Below are 27401 nucleotides of genomic sequence, written 5' to 3'. Positions count from 1 at the left end.
GTGCAGCCTGGCAAAATAGTGTGTATGTTTGTTTTTTCTTTGTCCAAGTTGTTACAAGAAACAAAAAACGATCATTTGTTCTAACAGGGAATGTGTGTGCAGTGAAAGTTCAATCCTTAGAGATCTAGCTCTATTACCAATTGAGTTGCAGGAGCAAGTAGTAAGGCGTCTCCCTCATAACAAGAGGGTGGTGAAGTTAAGACGAAAGGTCCTACGCGTGGATTCCATTTTCCTCTTGTTGTTGGGCACTAAGGAAGACCGCGCATTCATCCAACTAGTGTGTACCCTAAGATTGGTAAATAGAGTGAAATTTGGCGTTTGGCGAGTGCATTTCACCATTGAGGAAGACTCTTCAGGAAACTTGCGGCCAGAGTTCATGCTTCATAGACTCACATTTGGTGAATTTTTCCCTCATTTGCGTCTTATTAATAGTCTTCCTTTCGCTTTCAACAAAGGAGATAGGGAGCTATTCAGAGCTTGTCTTAATAAAGAGAGCATAGAGAAGATTGCAAATTTGTATAAATTCTCATCCTTCTCTACTTTCTATGACACTTTGTTCATAGAGACATTGTAAATCTCTTTATGCTTTTGAATGATTTAACCATAATCCTAAGGAGTTTTTGTCCAGGAATTTTGTAGCACAAGTGGAGTCTTTAAATCTTGCAAACTTGATTGGACTTGATGAGGATGTTCTTTATGAAATTGTGAGAAGGTTGCCTCACTCTGACTGTGTGGAACTCGAAGGAAAGGAGCTCCTAGTCAATTGCTACTTTCTCATGGCCTTCAACGAGCATGAAGATCTAGTTTTTATACAAACTGCTTGTGCGTTGGGAATTGTAGAGCAAGTGCAATTTATCACTTGGGACGTGGTTGCTCTTTTGGATCCAGAAAATGAAGTTCTAGAGATTTCTGTTTATCGCCTTAGCTTTGAAGAATTTCAACCCTTCTTAGAGCTCATGAATAATCTACATTTTTGTTTTGATCAAACAAATCGAGACCTCATTGAAGCTTGGATAGCTGAAGAAGAAAACCTAGAGTGGTATTTTCTTACTTCTTCATTTGCAGGTGAGTGGTTCTAAATCTCTATTGTAGCCCTTATTGTAACTCGTGATGTAATCTTTCATAATAATGGAGAGCCAACGCCAAATGTCTGGATATCCTCTTTTCTTTGGAGAGCCTGGAGAGGATGCAGAATTATTTTTAGCAAATTTCAAGATGTCTTGCCGTATCAAGAGGATAGTAACCGATCAAGAACGTGTAGAAATGGTTGAGGTGGTCCTTAGGAAAGATGCTAGTACTTGGTTTGACTCTTTGCCTGAGGAAATTAAGGGGAATTACACAGAAGTTTTGAATCGTTTTAAGAGATACTTCTTTGATCCCCAAAACACTCAAAAACTATGGCAAGACATTGTTTCTCATAAGCAAAAAGACTTAGATGACTACTACTTGTACAAGCAAGAGTTTCTACGTCTTTGGGCTCTATGGATACGAAATGTTGCTAACCCTGGTGATGGTGCAGAATTTTTAAAGAAGGAGAGGTTCATAGCCGGACTCTTTCCTGACCTTAAGGTAAAAGTTGAGGTGGGTGCACCTGCTACTTTTGATGCAGCGGAAACTAGGGCTGCTGAGAAGTATAGGAAACTCAAGTGCTTAAGGGGAGAGGTTCCAATAGAAGGTCTTAGACCCAAAGGTAAGTCACAAGCATCAACATCTAGGGAGCTTCCTAAGGTAACGGCTGAAGTGATTGAGAAGTTAAATGAATCTTTAAGCAACCTGTCAATTCACCTTGCACAAGTTGTAGGTCCAAAGGGACAAGCAAAGAAGTCAGAAGAGAGAGAGCCACGAACTAGGAGAGTCTTGCAATGTTGGAATTGCGGTGAGTCTGGACATGGGATGTATAATTGTCCTTGGCCTCATGGGGAGCCAGGGAGACCTAACTTGAATTACCCAGTGATGAATGCAGGTAAAGGAACTAGTCAGCAACCACGGCTTATACAAAGGACAAATGAAGCAAGACCACCTCCACAAGGAGTGGAAGGAGTTCCACCTTTGCCAGACCCAAACGTGCATGTGGTAGAGGTGACAAATTCAAGAGAGGTTGATATGGAAGCAAATGGCATTAAGCGTGGCCGATGGAAAGGTAAGGAGAAAGAAGGAGTTACATCACAAAGTGACCATGGACGAGAAAAGAAGGCAAAGGAGACCAAGGAGGCTAAGAGGACTCGACGTCGTATCAACCTCCAAGACTTCCCTCTTGGACATGGAATGGCTCCATACAACCTGTTGGAAGACATGAGAGGAAAGGGTCATGATATCTCATGGCCTCAATTTCTTGCATTATGTCCACAAGTTAGAAGGGATTTAACAAGGGCAATTAGCACTAGGAGAAAGGTAAAAGAGAGTGTGCCTGTTGTAAAAATTGCACAAGCTGAAATGAATGAGGACATTACACCTGTGCTAGATTGTTACATAAAAGGGAGATTGGTTAGGAAAGGTCTAGTGGATGGGGGTGCACAAATTTGCATCATGACAAAGGGACTCATGCAAAAACTAGGCATGCACATCCATGAGACACCTGAAATTAAGGTCAAGATGGCAAACAATAGCAAGGCTAGGTGCATAGGCATTTGTAAAAATGTTTTTGTGGAGGCCTTTGGCATTAAGAAGGCAGTGGATTTCTATGTCATGTCTACCAAAGGAAATGGTTACCCATTTATCCTAGGGAGACCATGGCTAATGAAAATGCGAGCTTTGCAGGATTGGGAGAGTGGAAAGCTAATTTGCAGGAACGACAATCATAAGAAGGTTGTCTTTGAAATGAAGGAGCAACGCCAAGAGGAGCTCCATGAAGAATCATCTCAAAGTGAGACGGAAGAAGGTTGGACCGATAGCACTTCAGAAGAAGAAAGTAGCGGCAGCATTACTGAAGAGGAGTCTTCCATCGAAGTCATGGGGGTAAGGTTTAAGCCAACCAACCAAGAGACCTCTTGTCAAGGTTTGGAGGAGGTAGGTTCCCAAGAGAACCAAAAAGTGGAAGATGAAAGAATGCTAGAAGGTATGCTATCTACAACACTTACAAAGGATGAAAGAGAGGAGTTCAAATGTGTGCTAAGAAAATTTCCTAGGCTTTTTGCTAAAGACTACACCGATGTGCGTGGAGTAGATGCTGTTCAACACAAAATTGAGTTGAAGCCAGAGGCCACACCTAAGGCTCAGAAGCTACGAAGGCTAGGAGTCATCAAGGAGAAGGCTTTACTCAAGGAGGTAAGAAAGCTTCTAGCAGCAGGTTTCATTTTGTTGGAATTAGGGTTGCAGAGAAACACACACAGCTTGGAGAAGACGAAGGAAGCTCAAGGCACACAATAGAGAGTGTGTTACTTAGTGTGCAATGGAAAGATAGATAGCCCTAGAGTGATGGGCGTATATACAATGCACGGGGGAAAAAACCTCCTAAAGAGGGAAAAAATGCCCCGGCGGTCCTAGTGTGTTCACACACATCACTACCACATGTATATGGTAACAAATCCCCCCTGGAGTGATGCGGTGAACGAGAGCTGGCACATGAGTAAAGGGAAGTGCCATGCCCTGAGGATAGGATCAGTCCACAAAGGGGAGTAAGCCCAAAGCTTTGCGGAAAGCTTCAAGCTTCTCACGAGACAATGCCTTTGTGAAAAGATCTGCAAGGTTGTCCTGTGTTGGCACATAAGCCAAGCTGATCTCTCCTGCTGAGAGCCTCTCCCTGACATAGTGGTAATGCACCTCAATGTGCTTTGTGCGAGCATGAAAAACTGGGTTCCTCGCAACTGCCAATGCGCTCTGACTGTCAGTGTAGATAGTGTTGGCAGTGTCCTGTCCAACACCCAAGTCAACCATAAGGCGTCTGAGCCATACACACTCAACCGTAGCTGTGAAGACTGCCCTGTACTCAGCCTCACAACTCGAAGTGGCCACAGTAGGTTGCTTCTTGCTCAACCATGATATACATGAACTACCAAGCATGAAACAAAAACCACTTGTGGACACTTGCGTGTCAAAACAACCAGCCCAATCTGAGTCCGAAAAAGCATGTAAGTCTGGCGGCAATGATCCCCCCTTGGGATAAAACAAGCCAAGATGTAAAGTGCCACTAAGGTAGCGGAAAATCCTCTTGACAGCCTGCCAATGCTTAGACCCTGGGCTATGCATAAATCTGCTGACCTGCGAGACTGCAAACTGAATATCTGGCCTCGTGTTGCATACATAAATGAGGCAGCCAACAGCATTTTGGTAAAGAGTGACATCAGCAGGATCGCCAGCATCATGTAGACTCAACTTCAAACCTGTTTCCATGGGAGTGGCAATAGGTTTGCAATCCTCAAGTCCAAACTTACATAGCAATGTCTCTATGTAACTTTTCTGACACAAGGCAATACCACCATCACACTGCTTAAACTGTATACCCAAATAATGATGCAACAGCCCCAAATCTTTCATCTTGAAAGTAGCATTCAAATCAGCCTTAAATTCAGCAATATGTCTCTCATTTGGTCCAGTGATCAGCAAATCATCAACATAAAGAACCACAATGAGAAATACATCATCCTCACGCTTTACATACAATGTGCTTTCTGTTGGACTGTTACGAAAGCCTCGTTTAACCAAATGAGTGTCAGCTTTCTCATACCAAGCACGAGGAGATTGCTTCAACCCATACAAAGCCTTCTTACATTTGCACACTTTGTCCTCTTGTCCTTTTATGACAAAACCGCGAGGCTGCGTTACATAAACTTCCTCAAATATGTCACCATTCAAGAAAGCAGTAACAATGTCTGATTGATGTACATCCCAACCAAAATGAGCTGCCAATGCACATAGAAAACGCACAGTAGTCATACGACAAGTGGGAGCAAAAGTCTCTTCATAATCTATGCCTTTTTGTTGTGCATAACCCTTTGCAACAAGTCGAGCCTTATGGCGATCGATCTCACCATCCGGCTTGCGTTTCAACTTGTAAACCCAACTTCGTACCAATGGCCTTTTTGCCAGGAGGCAAATCACATAAAGTCCATGTGTCATTCTCTATAAGTGCATCATATTCTGATTTCATGGCAGCAATCCAATTTTCTGAATTCTGTGCTTCATCAAAAGACAGAGGCTCCTCAACATCATGTAAACTAGACACAGCCAAAGCATAACAATCTGATGCATAAGATGCATGGCGAGAGCCTGAACGAGTACGACTAGATAAAGGTGCATCCAATTTACTGTCACGCAAAGTGTGCACCAGCCATTTTGGCATACCTCTAGCCTGCTCATTTTCAGCCCTTTCCTCATCAAGTACATCATGTACATCTGCATCAGTAATAGGCTGTTCTAAAACATTTTCAGAAACCCCCATAGGCTGTACATTTGCCTCATTGGAACTTACATTCGTATTTCCACCACTGAAAAGAGGCAAAAAAGTGTCATAAATGTCCTGTGAGCTTACATTACTGTCTCTAGTACATGACAGCAAGGGTTGAACAGAATCTTCCACAAACACTACATCCCGTGAAACCAGAATACGTTTTGTTTGCGGATGATACAACCTGTAACCTTTGCTTTCAGCACTATAACCAACAAAAATACATTTGACAGCCTTATCATCCAATTTTCTGCGCTGCACTTGTGGCACCAAAGCATATGCCAAACAACCAAAAACACGCATGTGCTCAATAGAAGGTTTTCTATCATGCCATGCTTCATATGGAGTAATAGACTGCAAAGCTTTCGTAGGACACCTGTTAAGTACATAAGTGGCACACATGATGGCCTCAAGCCAAAAAGAATGCGGCAAAGCTTGACTTTTGACCATACATCGTGCCATTTCCGTTAGTGACCTGTTTTTCCTCTCAGCAACACCATTTTGCTGAGGTGTATAAGGCACTGTACATTGGTGTTTTATCCCACGACTAGCCAGAAATGCATTAAATTCATGAGACATATACTCCCCCCCTCGATCGGAACGGAGGGTGCCCATAGTACATTTTGAGACATTTTCAGCCATAGCCAAAAATTGTTTGAAGCACATAAAAACTTCGGACTTCGCTTTAAGCGGAAATACCCACGCATACCTGGAGTAATCATCAATGAAAGTCACGAAGTACAGGTAATTGCCCAAGGACGGAGTTTGCATGGGCCCACAAACGTCACTATGCACAAGCTGCAACCTGCATGTGGCCCTAACTGAACCATCCTTTGGAAACTTAGAACGCTGCATTTTACCCAGAATACAGCCTTCACAAACATGTTTGATAGGTGCTTCAAGAGGCGGCAAAGAAGCAACCATATCAGATTTCTGCAAACGCAGCAAACTGGCAAAATTCAGATGACCAAAACGTGCATGCCAAAGTTTTGCATCTGAAATAGCCCTTGAATCTACAACAGCATTTGCAAAATTTTGTCCACACTTGTCATACAAAGTGAGCTTATACAGCCCACGGCACAAAAGCCCAGATGCAACAATTTCATCACCAAAACTGAGATCATGAACTGTACATTTGTCATCCACAAATTTGACTACAAGTCCAAGTCTAGCAAGTGCGGATACAGACAAGAGATTCTTCTTGATCCCAGGTACATAAAGTGCATCAACAAGTGTGAAGGAACTGCCATTAGCAGCAGTGAGCACAATCTTTCCAACTCCCTGAACTGGATAAGAGGCGTTGTTGGCACAAGTGACTAAATTCCCATGAGGGACAGACTCGAGAGAGGTAAACAATTCACGATGTGAGGTAATGTGCTTTGTAGCACCACTGTCGAAATACCACACATGTGAATCTGCAGCAACTGACAAGCATGCATCATGGACAGCAGGATTGTAAGTGCACTCTGCGCTAAAAGCCCATTCTGCATCAACATCAGCATCACAATCTCCTTTCACAGAAGACTCAACAATGGCTGCATTTGTAGTGGAACCAGCATTTGCAGTGGAACCACCCTCTTTCTTCTTAGCCTCTTTGGCCTTCAACTTAGGACACGACTTGATCAAGTGATCATTGGCTTTACAATAATGGCAACGCATCTTCTTTTTGCCCTTATCACCAGAATTGCCAGACGAAGTGCTGCCAGCAGAAGCATTAGGAACAGAATTTTTGCCACTCGCAGCAGAACCATAAGAAGTGGCTGCATTACTGTTACCACCCTTTCTTTGAGAAGCAATAAAAGCCTGTTCAACTGCACGCTGCCTAGTCCTGTTTTTTCTAGAAAGTGACTCTTGCAACAGCAATGTGCATAATGCATCAAACTTGACAACTTCAGGATTTCCTTGGGTCATCAATCTCCAAGTACTAGCAAAAGTCTGGTAGGAATCTGGTAAGGCATCAAGAACAGTTTGCACAAGGGAACTGTCAGAAATGACTTCACCTGCAGAAATGAGTTGCTCATTGATATCCTTGACACTAGCAAGGAAAGTGTCCATATCATCTTCCTCATGCATAATCTTCGACTCTAGCTCTTTACGCAGCAAAGCAATTTTAGCCTCATTGCGGCTTGCATAAAGACCTGCTAGAATATCCCAAGCCTGTTTTGCAGATTTTGCTGAATGGATGTGAGGAATAATGGTGCGCTTCACGGACAACGCAATCAATGCATGAGCCTGCGCATCCTTAACATCCCAACGAGCTTGTTCTGCTGTAGGCAAAACAACTCTAACAGCTGCAATCCTTGCAGCAAGACCTGCAACATCCTCAATATCGCCTACATCTTCAGAACCAGGACGTACATCAATGCCCTGCACAATGTTCCAGACACCTTTTGACACAAGAACGTGTTGCATCATATAAGCCCACATAGGGTAGTTGTCCCCATCCAACCTGTCCTCAGCAGCAAACATCTTGAACACATCTGTGTTGTTGTTGTCAGCCATGGTAAATGCTGCACCTGATGTGAAAACTGCTCGAAAATAGGAGAAATGGAGCGGGAACAACTTGTGCTATATAGCACAAACCGTAGAAGACTATAAGGCACCTGTTATGCAGAAAACGACACTGACAGAAAATCTGCACAAAATGACGAAATAACCTGTGCAGTACTGCCCGTAGTGGAAACGGAGGCCGAAATGAGCCCAAATCAAAATTCTGAGCAAACCAAGCTCTTCGAGCTTTCCCAAAATATTTTTCGACCTACGAACGCTTGCCAAAGCTCACTGAAATCGGAGAAAGTGAGCAGGCGTGTGCTGGAGCAGCTGGCGACTAAGCCCGGGAGGACGTGACCTGCTCTGATACCAATTGTTGGAATTAGGGTTGCAGAGAAACACACACAGCTTGGAGAAGACGAAGGAAGCTCAAGGCACACAATAGAGAGTGTGTTACTTAGTGTGCAATGGAAAGATAGATAGCCCTAGAGTGATGGGCGTATATACAATGCACGGGGGAAAAAACCTCCTAAAGAGGGAAAAAATGCCCCGGCGGTCCTAGTGTGTTCACACACATCACTACCACATGTATATGGTAATACATTTATCCAGTGGAGAATTCAGAGTGGGTCTCTCCCGTTGTTGTCACTCCTAAGAAAAACGGAAAGTGGAGGGTGTGTGTGGATTACCGTCCACTCAATGAGGCAAAAAAAAGAGATCACTTTCCCCTCCCATTCCAGGATGAGATACTAAATGAGGTAGCTGGTCATGAGAAGTACACTGTGTGCGATGGTTACTCAGGTTACTTTCAAATAGGGATTGCATTGGAGGATCAATTGAAAACAACCTTTATCACTCCTTGGGGTTGTTATGCTTTTAGAGTCATGCCATTTGGTTTGACAAATGCTCCTACAACATTCCAACGTTTCATGAACATGGTGTTTCAAGCATTCTTTGGAAAGTCAATTAGGGTGTTTATTGATGATTCTGCATTTATAGCTCAAAATCATTGCATCTACAAAGGGTAGAAGAAGGTTTAAAGAAGCTCTACGACATGGGAGGTCAACTCAACCATGACAAGTGCCACATAGGTGAGGATGAAGTGATCTTGCTCGGTCACAAGGTTTCCTATAAAGGCATTGAGGTGGATCCTTCAAAGGCAAAGGCTCTTATTGAGCTCCCATCACCGAAGAGTCTTAAGGAGGTCATCTCTTTCATTCAGAAGGTGAAGTATATGTCACGCTTTATTCACTTAGCCTCGGAGTTGCTTCATCCTTTGCAAAAGTTGACACAACAAGTAGAATTTGCATGGTCTGATGAGCTTGAAGAGTATTTTTGTAACATTAAAGTCATTTTGTCAGAGCTACCAACACTCATGCCTCCTTGTTGGGAGTACACATTCTTTGTTAGCTCTAGTGCTGGAAGGGAAACAATTGGTGTTGTGTTGCTACAACAAGATCCCCACAGTACAAGGATGCGACCCATCTACTTTGCTAGTAGGGTCATGAATGCTTTGGAGAGAGACTACACAGAAGCAGAACTCATGATGCTTTCTCTCATGTTTGCGGTGAGAAAGTTTAGATCCTACCTGCTACCAAAACCTTTTGTAATTCTCACTGCAGAAAATTTGTTCCCTTGGGTGTCATCTCAAATGAATCTTAGTACTAGGATCTCAAAGTGGATTATGGAGTTGCAAGAGTTCCAATACTCTTTCAAGGTAGAAGATAGTGTGCGTGCACAATTGGCAGGGGTTCTCACTTATAGGGTACATGAGAAGGAAATTAAGCTGCCTCAAGTAAAGACCCTACCATTGCCACCACCAAAAAGTATTCCCAATGCTTTTACCTTGTTCTTTGATGGAGCTTTTCGACGAGCCACAGGGAAATCAGGGGGAGGGCTAGTGTTGCTCAACCCAAGTGGAGAGGTGGTCATGAAAGAGAAGGTCAATCTACCAGGTTCAACTAGCAACAATGAAGCAGAATACGACACACTAATTCATGGTTTGAAGATGTGCATTGGCCAAGGGATAAAACGTCTCATGGTAAAAGGGGATGCACTTCTCATTGTGAAGCAGATTTTAGGCATTTGGGCATGCAAAAATGAAAGACTAAGGGCCAAAGTTCATACCATCCGTAGGCTAGTTAATCAATTTGAGGAGGTGCAATTATATCATATTCCTAGGAAACAAAATGAAGATGCTGATTTACTTGCACAACAAGCCATTGCATGTGTAAAGAAAGAAGTGCAGGTCATCATGGTGGCGGCTGCTGTGAAGCAACCGAGGTACCAGGGATTGGAGTCATTGGCTCCCATCATTGGCTACATTTTGGAGGGTGAGTTTCCACCAGACTTCACAAAAGCTCAAAAGAGGAGACTCATGAAGAAGGCAAGCATGTATCTCTTCCTAGAAGGCTACCTCTATCAAAGAGGGAAGGATAAAGTGTGCAGAAGAGTACCAACTATCGCAGAAATTCCACCCATTCTAAAAGGTTTGCATGAAGAGGCATGTGGTGGTCATTTTTCCCAAGAATTAACTGTGAAGAAGATTTTGCTTGCGGGGTATGTCTGGCCAAGTCTGCATGTGGATGTCCAACATTGGTGTAAAAGTTGTCACAATTGTCAGGTAAATGGGAATAGAAGATTGATTTATGGTCCAAGGCAAATCGTGCTTGCAATTGGACCCTTTGAAAAGTGGGGCATTGATGCTATGGGTCCTCTGCCTAGGACAAAAAATGGTAAACTCTACATTCTAGTGGCTGTAGACTATATGACTAGGTGGGTGGAAGCACAAAGTGTGGCAAAGGTAAATGAGAGGACAGTGAGCAAATTCGTCTACACTCACATTTGTTGTAGATTTGGCACACCTTTGCAGATTGTTTCTGATAATGGTCCAGGGTTTAGAAAGGGATTGCTCACAGAAGTCTGTGAAGAACTTCACATTCTACATCGTCACAGTACACCCTACTATCCCCAATCAAATGGTTTGGTAGAAAAAGCTAATGGTGTCATTGCAGACATCATTAGAAAGATGGTGAAAAACAAGACAAAGTTGTGGGATGACTTCTTGGATGGTGCCTTGTGGGCGCATCGAACCACATATAGGGAAGCCACGGAGTTCACACCATTTCACTTGGTCTATGGTCAAGAGGCTTTACAGCCAATTGAGCTAAACATTCCAACAATGCGACTTCATGGCAAATCAGCACAAGATGATCAAGAAGCATGGATGGATCGACTTCTTACCTTAGCTAAGCTTGAGTGGAAAAGAGAAGCAGCATACGAGTGCTATAAGAGGAAAGCCACACAGACAAAGGAGAAGCTTGACAAGAAACTGAAGGACAAAGGAATCAATGAAGGAGATCTTGTGCTAAGGTATGACAATCGACTCGATAATCATTTTGATGCCAAATTTGAAACAAGATGGCAGGGGCCATACATAGTCAAGAAGGCTTTCAATTCAAGTTACTATCAACTTATGGACTTGAATGGGAAAGAGCACTCTAGGAAGGTAAACGGCTATCGCTTGAAGCCTTACTTGAGTCGCCTTCTACCAAAGGATCTACAAGAGCAAAAGGAAACTATCTCATGTAAGTATTGTTCCATGAAGCATGAGTGTAACACAAACCAAAATTCCAAGGGGCCAAACAATGAAGATCTTGTCAAAGACTCTGAAGCACTCTCTTTGGAAAAGATTCTTTATGATGGTACATGAATATACCATCATCTTGGGGGAGGGCTAATGATAGCCGTTTTTCGGCTCTCTGTAATTGCCATAGTGAGTTATCTCACCCTATCAAATCACTCAAACACTGTGGTTACCCTCACCCTTTCAGTGTATATAGGTGCGTGTGAGTTAGGGGACTTTTCCCATATCTCCTTACTGAAATAAAAAACCCTCAATTAGCTAGTCATTGGGCTAGTTGAGCCAAAAAATAAAAAATATAAAAAATATAAGTATATTATGGCCCATGCGTATGTAAATATTTCTTTGTATATAGGGCCTAAATAAAAGATTTTTTCATAATTATTTTGGTATTTATTTAAATATTTCTACCTAGGTGTGTGTTATTTATGCTCTGTACATTGCCTCACCATTACCACAATTTTTCTTACCATTTTTCATACTCTTTATTCCATATAGAAATATTTTCATGTAAGCTTCTCTTATATTTGGTGTAACTCCACCCCAACAAAAATCCAAAAAAACTAATTTTATTTATGTGTATATTTTTTCACTATTGTGATTTTTCCCTTCCTACATCTATTTTGTTTTTTTTCTAAAAAATTAGAACACCAAAAATATTATCTTTTTATGGTAGCCTCATAATGAGAGAGATTTCTTTTGACCCCTTTATATTTTTTCCACTTATATTATTTATATTTGACATGTACATATTTTTTAGACCCCTCAATATTTGATTTTCTTAGTTGTACTATTCACTTATTTCGTGATCTCAACAATATCTTCAATTATAGACCTACCAAATAAGGTCAAGGGTAGGTGGCATGCATACATGCACTATGGAGGGCTCACTCTTGGAGGTATTCAAAAGAATCATCCAAAGAAGGACCCCACAAGGACTTTGTGCAGGAGAAAAAAACAGTCGGTTTTGCTGATTTTTTAATGTTCACTTGCTCTCCGAATTTGAAAAGGTGATACAAACAAAAGTTGTAGCTCGTGGGCTGAACTTTTGCCTCAAATGTTTTCATATTTTTTTGAGCTACGAGCTGTGAGCTATGATTTTATTAGTGGACCCCAGTTTTCCCATGCTATGCAGCCACACTCTCTCTTCCACTTTATCATTTTCCTCTTTCACACACACTTCTCCACTCATCATCCGCACCTCTCTCATCACTCCTCTCTGCACCCTACTCACCTTCTCCTCAACCTTGAAGAATAAGAGAAACCATGGTGAACTCATACCTCCCACACACAATTCCATTCCAAAATTGACCACCTAGTCTCATTTTTCCTCCTCCAAATTACCCATATCTATCAAAAAACCACAAAATTCAGCCTCTTCTCTTAAAAGACAGCATCATGGTGGTTGATTACTCAACTTCAATTACCTTGTCTCTCAAGGAAGGTCAAGAGTGGAGAAAAAATGTACTGTCAAAGCTAGTGGACCGTCAACAAGCGTCAAAATTGGCCCTACTCAAGACACTTGGAGCATCAACCTTGTAAGAAATCCACCTTTTCTTACCTCTTAAGAGTTTTTCTTCCTTATTTGTATCCTACATGGATACTCCCATTGTAAATATCCAATTCCATTTGTAAATTAATACTAACTCTACTAACACTAACCCACTATGAAAAGTCCTATCACCTCCATTTCTCTCCTCTCTCTTTCCCCACCAACTTCTTGATAATTCCAAGCAAAAGAAATTAGGTAAATTGCTGAAAATCTAACCCAACCATGGTTAGAGGAGTAACCCTAGCCTTCAAAATTGCTATAAAAGGAGGGTGTAGCTAGCACAAAAAAAGGAGAAGAAAGAGCACTATGCTATAGCTTGAGAAGCCAAGCTCAACCTCTTGAGAAGGAGCTCTTGAGTGGAATCTCATTGGCATTAGGCATATGTATGGGTTGCATTAGGGGTGATTAGCAAGGGAACTCTATGCCATTGTAAGAGAGAGTGATCATTCAATTGAGAGTAGGAAATCCATCATTTCTCCTACTAGTGTAAGCCCAACATTTGCTGAATCAAGGAGGGTGAATTTGGACTAAGCATGGATACCTTGTCTCCCTTCCAACGTGAAGTCATGGACAATAATGATGTGTAAGTGTCTTGATGTTTTATTTAAGTTCTTGATAGCTTGTCTCCGGGTATTGTTATCAATTTAGTCATAAATCCCACATGTTGTAAGAGGGCGACAGGGTGGAAAGGACTCCCTTGGCCTTAAGACAGTGATTGGGGTGGCTTTTTTCTTGTGATGTGTTGTGGTGTAATTTACTCATGCTATGTTGAACAAATACTAATCTCACTTTGATTGGTCATGATAGATTTGTAAGAAGGCATTAGTGCAACAAGCACCCCCTTTCCCCTTCTCTCTCTTTCTTACATATATATATTTATGTTTGCTTGATCATTAACGATACACTTCAAAGCAGCCTGAGCACCATCTCTCTCTCTCTCTCTCTCCCCCTCTCTCTCTCGTGTTTTAGTGTGTGAGAGTGTTCCATTGGTGTTAGGGTTAGTGTAAATTCCTTGCTTGTTTGTGGGTTGCTCTAACGATTCTCCTCTTTTGCGTCCTAGTTCGCTCTTAAACTAGGTGGTGCCCCTTGTGTAGTTGGGATTTGGCTGTGGGTTTGTTGTTTTGGTTTGTGTTGTGTTGTGCCCCAGCCCCATTGAGCAGCACGGGAGCCTTGAAGGGTGTCTAGAGGTTGATCTTCTTGTTGCCCGCCCCGGACCGCTTCAGTAGATGTGTGGCACAAAAGAAAAAATCTAGGACAAGGTTATGTGGATGGTGGAGCTCAAATATGTGTCATAACACACTCGTGCATTGAGAAGATGGGTCTTACAGTGACTCGGGTGTTAGGCTTCCAGATTAGATTGGCAAACCATCAAAAAGTAAAATGTTTGGGTGTTGTAAAGAGCTTAGAAGTGGAGGCGTATGATGCAAAGGTGGTGGTTGATTTTCATGTGATGCCAGCGAGGTTGAGAGCATATCCTATCATACTGGGCAAACCATGGTTATGTGCAGTGGGAGCTATTCAAGATTGGTGACGTGGTACAATTAGCCTCTTTGGAAAGATAGGTGCGAAGAAGCTTTATAATATGGACACAAGGAAATGATTAGAGGAGCTTTATGAAGATGAGCATGAGTCTAGTGATGAAGACTATTCCAAGGTGACAGATGAGGACAGTGATAGCACTACCAGCAGTGATGAGGATGCTGATGTTGCATTTCTTTTGATGGTGGATAAAGAAATCCAGGAGTCTGGTTTAGTTGCATTTGCGAATGAAGTTGAAGATGAAAGTGAAGGGCCTAATGAAGTGATTGAAGGTCTGATGCAAACCAAGGTTGAATCGTCAAAGAAGCAGGAATTGATGACACAAATGATCAGTGGAGAACTCTCAGCTATGGAGAAGGAGATATATTTGCACATGCTGGCTAGTTTTCCTGATTTGTTCATTACTTCATATGAAAAGATTAGAGGATTCAAGGGCTAAGAGATGCATATAGAGCTGAAAGAAGGTGCTAAGCCTGTGCAACAAAGGCTAAGAAGGATGGGTCAAGAACAAATGGAAGCCTTGCGGGAAGAGGTGGACAAGTTATTGAAGGCAGGGTTCATAGTCCTTGTGGAGACCACAAAATGGGTGAGTTCAGTAGTAGTCAGTCCAAAGAAGAATGGGAAGTGGAGGATTTGTGTAGATTTTAAACCCTTAAATGCAGACACTAAGAAGAAACCATATCCTCTTCCATTCATTGATCAGATCTTGGATTTAGGTGGCAGGTTATGAGAGTGCCTGTGTGTGTGATGGTTTTTCAGGCTATTTTCAATTGAAGATTGCTCTTAAAGACCACACAAAAACAACTTTCATTACGCCATGGGGTTGCTATTGCTATACGGTATTGCCATTTGGGTTGTCAAATGGACCATATTTCTATCAAGAGAGAGAAAATTGGGTGTTGGAACCATTCATTGGTAGTTGTGTTAAAGCTTTTATGGACGACTTCTGTGTCTACAGCAGTAGGGCTGAACACCATGAGAAGTTGCAGATGGTATTGGCTCGATATGATGAATGTGGAGGACAACTAAATCCAAAGAAATGTCATCTAGCATAGCCAAGGGTGAAGTTGTTGGGCCATATGGTGTCAGAAAATGGCTTTGAGGCTGATCGAGACAAGGTTAAGTCTATTATTCGTCTTCCATCACCTACGAGAACGAAGCAATTGGCAACCTTTATACAAAAAGTGAGGTACATGGCACGGTTTATTCCATTGTCTTCGCATCTTCTTTATCCATTACAACAAGTGGCAAAGCATGATCCATTGCAATGGGATGACAAGTATGAAGAAGTGTTTCAAGAGGTGAAAGAGGTGTTAGGGGGGTTGTCAGCCATGCAGACTCCTGATTGGGAGAAAGTGTTTTATGTAAATCCATCAGTAGGGGATGATGTCATTGGAGCCATGCTATTGCAAAAGAGGAAGGGTAGCCATTATATGAGGCCAGTGTATTATGCAAGCCGAGTGAAGTTGGTAGCGGAGAGAAAGTTCTTGGAAGTAGAGCTAATGATGGCCGGTGTAATATTTGCTTGTCAACAATTTCTTCATTACTTGCTACCACGACCTTTTGTTTTCTTGAAGAGTTATGCCTTTTTGCCACAGTCAATTAATGGTACTAACATGTCAAATGTGGTGAAGAAATGGGTAATTGAGCTGCAAGAGTTTGAGTTCTCTTTTCTAGTGGAAGACAGTACCAGGGCTACCCTAGCTGATTTGTTGACCTACAAGGAGAATCCCCTTATTGTTAAGGAAGAGGTGGTGAGAAAGGTAGTTGAAGAAGTGCCACAGATCAGCAATGCACATGTGTTGTTCTTTGATGGTTCATACAGAAAGGGCCATGATGCAGCTTCAGGGGGTATAGCACTCTACGATCCAGAGGGGAAGCTAGTGTGCAAGAGAGGGTTCAAATTGGATGCTCATAGTAACAATGAGGCTGAATATGCTACTTTGGAAGCCGGATTATACATTTGTTTGAAGCATGGGGTTCGAGGAAATGTGTTTCAAAATTAAAGGCCTGTTAAAAAAGTTTGAGGCATGGAGCATCAGACACATTGAACGTGCTCTAAATGGAGAGACACATGAAGCATCTCAAAGCATGATTGGGGAGCTATTTGTGTTAAGGACCACTTTACCTCTTTATCATGGCCGGGAAAGTTTGGCTCAAGAAGAGGAGTTTTTGCTAACAGGAATCATTCCAAAGGAGATTCAAAAGTCTAAGAAGTATGGTTTTGTGCGTAGAGCATACAAGTACAAATTGATTGGTGATGTCTTATACATGAAAGGGCCTGATCTCGTGTTGAGACGTGTACCTTGGCGGGAGGAGATTTATAGAGTGTTGGAAGAGAATCATGAAGGTGCATGTGGTGGACATTTTTCTCTAAAGATCACCTTGCATAAGATCTTGCAAGAGGGGTATGTATGGCCTAGTTTGCACAAGGATGTTCACCATTGGTGTAGGTCTTGCAATAGGTGTCAAGCATTTGGGAAGAGAGTGTTGAAGCCAGAGCTACGAAAAACCATTATGGCGTTTGATGTGTTTGAAAAGTGGGGGATTGATGCAATAGGCCCGTTACCTATCACAAGTAGGGGCAAAAGCTATATTTTGACTGGAGTGGACTATCTCTCTAGATAAGCAGAGGCTATAGAACTAAAACAAATCACTACAAAGGATGTGGAAAAATTTTTGTATGATGAAATATGTTGCATGTTTGGGGTGCCATTAGAGCTACTTTCGGATAAGGGTCTAGGCTTTAGAGCTAAACTGCTATACTTTTGATGTGCGAAGATGAAGATTAGGCATCAGCATACCACTCCTTATTACCCGCAATGTAATGGCTTAAATGAAAGGTTCAATGGTGAGTTGGTGCAAATTCTTTCGAAAGTGATAGAGCACCAAGGAAAGAATTGGGATTTGGGATTGCCTACTGCATTATGGGCTTACCGTACTTCGGTGAAGACAGGTACAGGGTTTACTCATTTCATCTAGTATATGGAAAGGAAGCACTATTTCCTGTGGAGGTAGAGTTGCTTGCAGTGGTCAAGATGCTAGAGAAGCTTCTTGGGCCGCCTAGTGATGCATTCAAAGAGAGGCTCTTGCAGTTACAAGAGGTTCAGTTGGATAGGATGAGTGCATTGGAACATTATGGGTAGATGCAGGATAAGGCTTTGGCAAAGATAAATGAAAAGGTCAAAAGTAAGGGTATCAAGAAGCATGACTTGGTTTTGCGCTACAACAGTAAGCTGGAAAACACCTTTTAAAAGAAGTTTCAAATTAAGTGGGAAGGCCCTTTCAAGGTAGTGGAGTGTTTCCCGAATGGTACATATCAGTTGGCTAACCTCGATGGAATTATGCATACGTCAAGGGTCAATGGATTGCACCTTAAATTATATCATGCCAGGTTAATGATGGTGGAGCAAGATGAGCTGTCTGTGGAGCAAGTAATGTTGGTGAGGGATGAGGAAACTTGTGACGCAGCGAGTCTCATATCGCTTTTTGCTCCTACTGATCATGAATGATCTAGAAGGCTAGGGTATGGGAAAATTATGTCGAGAGTTTTTTGGAACAAGGGATTGCACATATATACATACACATGCATGGTGCATCAAATAAAGAATTGCCCATTTTCCAGAGCCAGGTGGTTATGTGGGGCCCACGTGTGTACATGTAGGACAGCATGTACATAGTGCATCGATTTTCACTATCACCAGTACCAGTGTGCTTTTTCTATAATAATGAGGAGTTGGTAGCGCGTAAAACTGCTCAAGGAAGCTATCCGCGGGCCGAAGACATGAGGTAACCAGGTGCGTCAGATGGCATTTAGTGGCGTCAGGAGGTAGAATGGGGTCAATACTTGCACGTGGATGAGTATGGACACGATGTGGATATTTTCTTGTGATAACTATGCAGAGAGGTCATCATGCGGACCATATTTTGGGGCCATTTCATGTGGTGGCGGGAGGCATTATTGAGAAAAGCTAAGTGCCAGGTGTGCGGATGATGCAAAAGGGTGACAACTATGCACTGCGAGGTCAATTTTTGGCATGTTCGGGGTCCGTTTGAGGTCATATAAAAGGATAAGGGTTCCCAAGTAATAAAGCTAAGTGTGGGAACTGAAAAAACAGAGAGAAGACCAGAAAAAACGTGGAGAGAAGAGGAGGAACAGCCGCAACTGTATTTTTGGTGTTTTTGGAGCTTGTTTTGGCCCTAAATTGCTCATCCGAGGTCGGATTTGAGCACTTTGACATTGTAGACTGTGGTTTTGGGCCGTTCTGGACGCGATGGCACTGTCTGTTTTAAATTTCTCACTGATTTTTAATTGTTTTGGGTGTGTAAGTTTCTCCTATGAGCAAAGCTTCTGCTCCAATTTGTGATTGTATCTGGCATATTTTAAGCATATTGTGTGAGCTGTTTGCCCCATTGGTGTTGGACCAAGATCAATTATATCTACACATAAGAGATTATCCTCTTTTGAGATGAGTTTTTTGGGTGTGTGTGTGTGTGTGTCTCTGTGTGAAGTGGGTAAACAGAGAGTCTCTCTCCTCTCACTTCACCGGTGTATTGCCTGTCTCGGCCAGGTGGATTGTGTAAGCCGAGTGGTGCCCCATATTGTGTGTGTGTGTGTGTGTGTATCATTCCAAGAGTGTGTGTCGGGTCATTATAGAGGCGTTCTGTGTGTTTCCATCCCGCTCACAACGCTAATAATCGCAATTTTAACTTTGACCTTATTGGACCAAAGTACATGATGTTCCAAGCCTACCAATCAAGTTTGATGAAGTTTGGATTTCAAACACTCAAAATCCCTTTATATCTACTGTTTTAGAGCCTGAAGCCTAAATCTGGCACCCAGTGCACTCAAATGAACCAACACTTCACTTAGAGTATTTAAATGCCACATGTCTCAAGCCTATGATGTCAAAACTGAAAAAAGTTGGAAATTTTTTCCAGTTGGAAATAATCGCAATTATTTACTTTTGCTACAATTTTTTTCCTGGATTGCATGATTTCGATCTCTACATGTTTTTATGCATCTGTCCATGCTCCAAAATTGATTTGAAGGAAAATGGACATCATTTGTCAGCAATTCAGACTCAGGGCATTTCAGAGCGGCATCCGTGAAAATTTTCTAACTTTGACACTATATTCGCCTAATAGGTGCAGTGTCCCCATACCAACTGGACCCAAACTCTGTGAAGACGGCAAAGGCAAACTACATGTTCAAAGAGCAGCTTGAAGAAAACAACACTACGGTCTTCACCGATAGATTCAAGAGTGAAGATGGGCACCAGGTGGAGTTACAACTGCTACCGAAGGAATTTTACGATGTAGCTGCAAGGCCAGACACTAAAGAAGCTAAGAGAAGACTGAGACTTCAAGCATTCTACGACCAGGAGCCATGCGGAGTGGCTTTCCAAAAAGCCTATGAACTGTTATCTACAATCAAATAAGATGGATCCGCTCAAATCATGGATCAACAGGGACAAAAAGTTAAAGTGGTAATCACCAAAGACGTAGTGATCGAGGCACTTAAGCTACCAATAGAAGGGATGACAATGTGGGCCAAGGATAGGAAAATAGAAGGTATTCTTACCAAGGATATTGCTATTGACACCTTCTCTGATCTCATCCTAAGGCAAGTGGAGGATATAGCTTGCCTTTACCAACAACATTTCCACTTTCTTTCAAAGAGGTCTCCATGGTACACAACTTCAAATCATGCAATTGCGACTACTTTCACTTGAGTGTTGAAGTGGACAACAAGGCAAGCTATAGATCACGCACAGTACATGATTTTAAAACTGAAGGGCACAAAGAAAGAGGGAAAGATAACATATCTCGGTGCTCCAAAAGTGCTAACAAGAATAGAATACCATGATATTGGAATGGCAGACAACTTGCTGCCAGCCCCAGATCAGAACACGTGGATCATCTCAGCTCAACCTTCTCCATGAGCCACTAGATCAACAAAGAGAGTCTATAAATTAGATGAGGAATCTGTAGAAAGCTCGCATGAAGCCCACAGCAGTGAAAGCTCTGACAATTAAGAAACGAGGTCAAGGAGGGAAGCAATGAAGAAGAAAGCAGTGGCAGCTCATCAAAAGAAACCTTAATAAAAAAGGGCAAGATTTGAAAGAGAGAAACAATCATACCAAAGAAGCTGCCAAGCTACAAGTGAAAACCGTGAGAAATGGAGCCTGAGGGAGGTCAAGGCTCTAAGGACCAAGAACCTTGCAAAGAAGGTTCTAGAGGATCCAAAGGATTTACTGGAGCGGATGTATTTAGAAGTTGAAGCATTGAAGATCCAGGAATCTCTAGAAGCTCAAAAGATAGCAACAAAAGAAGAGACTGAGCAACAAAAGCAAGCAGAAGTTGCCCAACAAAGTGAATCACATCATGAACAAGGAGAGATGTCTCCAAGACCTACTTCGCCCACTATGGATCAAGAAGACCAGCCCATGCCAAGTCCAAGCCCTTCACCAACTGCTGAATCCAATGAAGGCGAGGAAGGAAAGGGAAAAGAGAAGCAACAAGAAGAGGCAAGTTTTGAACATCCCAAGGAAGCCGAAAAAACTGAAGTAGGACCTTCTACAACAACACAATCAAAATCAGCTGAAGCAACTACAAAGCCTCAAGAAACATCAACTGAAGCATCTACGAAGCCACAAGTAGAATTTGCTGCACCGTCAAAAGAGCCGCAAACCGAAATTGCTGAAACTTCTAAGCAGACTTAGGTAGAACTTGAAGACTAGGAAACCACAGATGAATTCATCATGCATGTAAATGAGTATGCAAAAAAAAAATGCAGCTGATGATAGAAAAGATGAGAACAGCAACACTTAGTCGTAGTGCCAAGGCTAAAGAGCTGGCATGGGTAATAGATTCTCTACAAGGTGAGCTAGAAAACTGAATGAACATTATTGAAGATCTTCAAAGACAGATTAAAGAGCTAAAAAAAGAAGTAGAACAGCATCAAACTGTCAAGGAAAGACATCAAAAAGAGATGGAAGCTCTGGGGGAGCTCCTCACGAAGCTGTCTGATGCATGCAAAAGTAAGGACCAACAACTGGCTGAAGCGACCAATGAACGTTTAACCAATACTCAATTAGTCCAAAAGATCCAAGTGCAGCTAGATGTAGCCAACACCTTCTTGCAGTACTCCGAGGAAAGAATCAATGATCAAGCGGTATTTCTAAGGCAGATAAGAGAAAACCCCGTTGTAGCTTCACTCAAGGGAACATATGAAGTCTAAAATTAGTCTAAAAGATCGAAGTGCAGCTAGTCCAAAAGATCCAAGTGCAGTTAGATGTAGCCAACATCTTCTTGCAGTACTCCGAGGAAAGAATCAATCATCAAGTGGTATTTCTAAGGCAGATAAGAGAAAAACCCGTTGTAGCTTCACTCAAGGGAACATATGAAGTCTGGAAGACTTTGGAAAAGAGGAACAAAGACCTCAAACTTGAGTTGAAGCTTGAACAACCACAAAGACGAGACCTTGCATTAATGCAATTACAAAGAGAAGAGAAATTGCTCAAGGAGATAGATGATTCGAAGAGAGCCAACCAGCTATTGATGAGAGGACATACAAAATCTCAAGAGGAGGCAGGAACCTCTAAGCAACCAAGCATAGACATACCATCAGTCTCCTTTGTAGATGTGGAAAAATAGCCATCAAAAGGGTTAGCAAGAGATTCAAAGTTTCAAGTACCGATCACAGAAGAAGATCAAGTGCCAATGGTCTAGCTTTCCAAAGTTGAAGAAGATGCATTGAAGGAACCAATTGTCCATAAATTGAATGCTAAATGGATAGCGGTAGTGGATTGGGAGTCAAGAGTTCTCCACTCAGTCAATGTAACTCAGTTCGCTCCCAATCAAATCAATGCTCAATGGCATCAACAGTCATTGCCCTACCCTTTAATCAAGGTGGAGCTACTGCAAGTCAAAGAAAGACTTTACAAGGATATGCTAGCAGAAGGCTCACATGCTCTCCACCCCAAATGGTGAAAGAACTGGCCCAACAAAAACTCTAGATACCTCATTCTTTTTACATGAGCACCTGCAGCCATACAAAAGGACCTCACATTTTGTCATGTACCAAGGGTAAGGACAAGGCAGGCATACAAAAGGACCTCACATTTTGTCATGTAACAAGGGTAAGGACAAGGCAGGCACACGATGCATTGAGGAAGAAGAGACCAACTTGGCTCAAGTACCAAGGGTAAGGACAAGGCAAGCACACGATGCATTGACGAAGAAGAGACCAACTTGGCTCAAGTACAAAAGACTGCCAGCTCTAGAGCAGGGAACACCAACAAAGAAATACATGGTGAAAACCCTCATGGATGCCATGAAATTCTTCAAAAGCCTCCCTAACCTCTCATGTGAAATGCTCTGTAAAATCTGCAGAATGCTTCTTACATGCATTCAAAATTTTCATAAGCATGAGCAAACAGGAGCTCCGTGGATGTCTTTCGTAGAAGGCAACAAAGGTCTATGCTATGATTTGAGTGGACAGTCCTCATAAGAAGTCCTCAACGGATTCTACGCTAGATGCATGTTCGTGCCATCAAGCAATATGTTGGCATTTGAAGAGGCATTTTATAAAGGATTTTTACATGGCAGACAAAGATTTTTGGACCAGTGTGATAAGAAACCTAAAATCAAGGTTTGTTGTCTATTCAACCACCATCAAACTTAAAAACAAAGTCACCATGCATTTCTTGCAACTCTCTGACAAAGAAAGACGAATCAGATATGAGAAATCCCTACACGCGCTTAAAGACCACCTCGCCAGCTGTCAACCCGAAGACTACTTCAATACATGAGGCTATGTCAAGGGATGACACAGTCGAGGGGGAATGTTAGCAGCAAGCTAACTCAGATAACATTTTTCGGGAGCTTTTATTGTAAAAACAATTATTCTTTTGATAAATCAGGAATGTTGTAACTCTTATTTTTCAGATGGATAGTGTAATCAATGAGCCGGGGCTATAAGCTTCCAGATTGTATCAACTTATCTTTAGTTTGAGCTGGCCGATTATTAGTTTTTGACCAAAGAAACCTTGGCCAAGGTATAAAAGCCAATTTTTGTAATTTACTTTCAAGTTTTGGATAGTAGAAACACAGTGTGAGCTAACGGTGCTCACTTCTCTCGTTCTTGTGCTTCCTACTCTCTTCCCAATTGTCACATTGCAATGTCGTATGTTGCGTTGCAACCATAGGTAAGAGCTCTACGCATTGACGTAAACATTTCATGGTAATCCGTACCTTTTGGCGTTGCCAACCTGTGGCCCGGTTTCATCATAAAAGTAATTTAGGCTAGGAAATCACAAAGTAAGCATAGACAGGGTATTGGGGCATCATTGCTAAGCATTTGGATGCATTCTAGGTCAAAATCGATTAGGTCAAAAACTCACTCTGCTGTTAATAATCGTGATTTCTGCACTTGACCTAAAGTGAGATTTGAGACCATAAGCATGTGTGCTTAGGTCTTATATACATGTCCTAGAAGTTTCATAACATTTGGATGTCCTTTGATGCCGTAATGATCATGTTTTGTTTGGAGATTAGTGACTAGCTTTTGGTGACTTTGGTCATTTGAGTGTAGCTTGAGTTAGATGCGAGTTGTCTATTGTTTTCCAAGAGATTGACACCCTCTTGTAGCCTCTATGCACTAGTAGAGCTAGCTTCATGCCATAGATTGGAAATTATGTTTGTGGTTCTCGCTATGTATGCAATAAGATAGGAGTGAGGTTAGAAACCCGTCCCACAGCTACTTCAGGACCTCTCTTCTTAAGCAATAAAAGAGAAAACAAATACTCTGATACCAATGTAATGGTAATGCCTATTAACTTTGAGAGTAGCGGAAATTAGAGAAAGTACTTTTGGGAAATTACTTTGAGAGCATTGTGTGTGAACTTAATTGATGGTAGCAACAAAACATAGCATTTAGTTAACTTGGCATGAACAATACTTTTGCAAGAGAGAGAGTTTATAGAACATGACAATAGTTGAGGACCGGATTTATGTGGAGCCGACGGTCCCTCCTCCAATAGACATTTGTATTATAGTTTCTCCCATCAAGACAGACTTGTTACAATACAATTTTTGTGTTCCTTGTGACCTAGGTGATGAAATGAATATGGAAAGCTCCATGCATCACAAGCATAACATAAACTTTGTGGAAAAGAATTAACTATCTCAAGACCTCAAACACCTTCGAAGGTGGAGAGAGCTAGCAGGGAATGAGGGTAGGGAAGAGGAAGAAGAAACATTTCATAGGAGAAAGAACTAGTTCCTCACGTGTATGGTGCTTTGGGTAGCCAGCTCTTTTCGAGATTTTGCTAGCTCTTCTTGTAGAAGTGCAATCTCCTCATCTTTTTGCTTTTGAATGGCTTTATGGCATGTTGTCCTAACTTGCCTATCATATTGCCCCTGAGATAGGGTCACCCTGAGATCTTTTATCTCTTGTAATGTTGTGGACGACGCTGTTGAAGTCAAAGTAGGGGTTGGGATGTCTTGCATTGCAAGTAATTGTGTAAGTGTTTTCCTAACCATCCCATACGATTCCCTTGATTTTTCATTCTTTTGTCGTTCTTTTTCCAGCTCTTCTTCTAGGTGTTGTTGGTTGACTTGTAAATCTACGTTAGCCTCATTAAAGGCTTGAGCCTCTTTGTAGAAATGAGCAACATTTGCCTGCTCCTTTTGTAGCTCAACTTGAAGCTCTTGCTGGTTACCTTGTAACTCTTTTATCTTTGATTGTAGCTCTTGATTGACTTTAAGTGCTTTATCTACCTCTTCCTTGGTATCTTCCATCTCTATTCCTCATAGGTTGTGGAGTTCTCTTTGGCATTGACACCGTAACTTGATTTGTTCTAGATGATCGTCAATGTCAAAAGAATCAATCAAATACCTTCCTTCATCTATTATGGTCTATGAGAGTGGAGACCTTGACTTTGGTTGTGCTATTTGAGGTTGGCTAGAGGTGGCAGATTCTGCCTCATTTTTGGCTTCCATTTCTTTACCCTTATCATGTTGTCTTTGAGGTGTGGGTGGAGCTTGTCTCATCTCTTGACCTTCAGCTTCATTCATATTTTGAGTTGTAGGTGGTGTCAGCAACACTTGGTCGGATGTTTTCTTTTGCAGTTCTGTTGTCTTATCGACCTTCTCTTTATCAAATTTTTGGTCAACTGATTCTAATGATCCACATCACCCTACTCTTTTGTTTGTTCTCTTCATTATGAGTCCTGTTGGCCTCCTTGATTTGGTAGAGTTTTCAGATGATTTGAGATCATCGATGCATTGTCGCTTGGACTCTTGCTGTTTCCTTTGCTCGGCTTTGCGTTTGAGCTCCTCTGTAATCCTTTGTAGCATTTCTCTTGTAGATTCTAAATTTTCTTTAGTCTCCCATCTTTTGTATTGATTTATTTGATCTAGTCTTTCCGCTTTTCTTTGCTCCAGCGGCTTATCTTGATCACTTTGTCCTTCATCGACCTCATCAGCTCCCCGCTCCCTCTTTTCTTTTGCTTTCTTTTTGCCGAGCTCCGCTCTGAGTTTTTGAGGTTCTTCCATGGACCTTCATGCTTGAGAGATTGAGATGGGATCTCTATGCTCACTTGATCTTCCTTTTAGTCAAACCTACACATTGTATAAACTTCATTTTCTCCCTCCTCCTTTTCCTTGTCATTTGAAGAGTTGTATTCTAATGGTGTATGCTTGCTCAACTTTACATCCGACTCCATTGCTTTGCTGTCAAACTTATTTCTCCTTGGGCTTTGTCCAATTGTTTTCTTTTTTGGAGGTGGTACTATAGAGGGGATTGCCACTGTTTTAACCGCCCTGTCTATGCAATGTAAAAATGCTCCTGGTGGGTTTTGATGGAAATCTAATGATCATGCTGTGTGCAACCAGAGGATATGCATCTAATCTAAGTGTCTGGACATGCATGGTCTAAGAACAGACTCACAAAAGTGCGAGATCACTTCCTATTCTAATTGAACTGAACCCATGTCATGAAGTCGCTTGTCCACGTACCACATATGGTTAGATGTGCACGTGACGTCCCCTCCTTTTCAAAGTGAGGTACTGGTACCGAACTGTATGGCATCGAGGGAGATCACCAACACTGTCTGGAATCTTGGAAAGAATATCAATTCCAATTGCGTCTCTGCAAGTGGTAGCTCATCAATCATGCCTAATGCTTGGTGGGAAATCCTTGTCAACACTGAACTACCATTCATGTATGTCCTATTTTTGTCACTATTCTTTAAGTTTTCTTTCACCATATTTTCTAGAATATAGGTGCCTAGATCACACTTTATGGTCCTTTTCTTGGATAATTGTATTGCCATTACCAGCGCAATGTGCATGTTAGGCTCTGTGTATCTTGGCGGTTCTTGGACTTTTAGATGTTGAGAAACTAACCAAAATGGGAAATGTATCTCTGAATAAACTAGGTCTTTGTAAATGAACTTGTTTCCCTACTGCTTCACAAAAGCTTTGTCATTAACAATAGCCTTTGTCTTTAGGAGAAAGTTATGGTTTCTTGGTGGCAGGTGCAATGCTTGATTTATCATATCTGACATGAACCAGACTTTGAATTTAGCTCCATCCTTGTCTATCAGTATGGCCTCGCCATTGTACTGAATTGAGGACATCAGCTCATGGGCCCTCTAGAAATCCATTTCCCATGATTGAAGTCGGAAGAAGGTGTCCATCTGGAGGCTTCTTGATCCCTCCATCACTTATTGTTGTGTGTGTAAATCCCAGAGCACTTTAGGGAATTTGGTTGTCTTTACCTTAGT

Source organism: Adiantum capillus-veneris, chromosome 7, assembly GCF_014529385.1.
Source record: "Adiantum capillus-veneris isolate H3 chromosome 7, ASM1452938v2, whole genome shotgun sequence".
In the NCBI taxonomy this organism is placed as follows: domain Eukaryota; kingdom Viridiplantae; phylum Streptophyta; class Polypodiopsida; order Polypodiales; family Pteridaceae; genus Adiantum; species Adiantum capillus-veneris.
The sequence above is the reverse complement of the archived record's forward strand: the minus strand, read 5'-3'. Positions refer to the sequence as shown.